We start from the raw sequence: 558 nt of genomic DNA, 5'->3' as shown, positions 1-558 counted from the left end.
CACACACACACACACACACACAGCCAATACAATTACCATGGAGGGCATTAGGCGGGGCAGCTCCCTGTGTCTCCATTGTTGCGGCCGTTCCCCTGCAGCTCGTCTCATCTGTTTGTGTCAGTCTGAGGCGAGCCGGTGCTCCGTCCTACCTGACACCAGCTCATACAGTTAATCCAACTATCCAGTTAGTGTATTGATAAGACATCAGTCTGCTCCTGGCGGAGGCTGCTGGCCGGACACACAGACATCTGAGGCAGCCAGCCACGAGGAGGCTGTCCCAAACGAGCAAATTACAATCTTGAATGTTATACTTTTTATACTTTTTCTTTTTACTGTTTCAGTGAAATTACACATGGAAGGAACATGAACATGAACAAGTGATTTTGCTAGTAGGTCAAGTTCCATCTAGTTTATATATTATTCCTATTAGTATTATTATTATAATTATTATTATTTACTGTATATTGTATCCTAGTATTTCATTTATATTCATATTATGTGCTGTGTGACTGATTTTGCTGCTGTAACACCACAATTTCCCATTTTTTTGGGATCAAT

At 41.6% G+C, this 558-nt stretch overlaps 1 long non-coding RNA gene across 1 annotated transcript in view; it reads left to right on the top strand.

The window, feature by feature from the left end:
• LOC116705028 (uncharacterized) overlaps positions 1-558 on the top strand; it is a 4,795-nt gene that overhangs the window by 3,252 nt on the left and 985 nt on the right. The gene's annotated exons all lie outside the window — the stretch shown is intronic.

Source organism: Etheostoma spectabile, chromosome 17 (assembly GCF_008692095.1).
Source record: "Etheostoma spectabile isolate EspeVRDwgs_2016 chromosome 17, UIUC_Espe_1.0, whole genome shotgun sequence".
NCBI lineage: Eukaryota > Metazoa > Chordata > Actinopteri > Perciformes > Percidae > Etheostoma > Etheostoma spectabile.
Note: the sequence above shows the minus strand (reverse complement) of the source record. Positions and strands in the feature narration are given on the sequence as shown.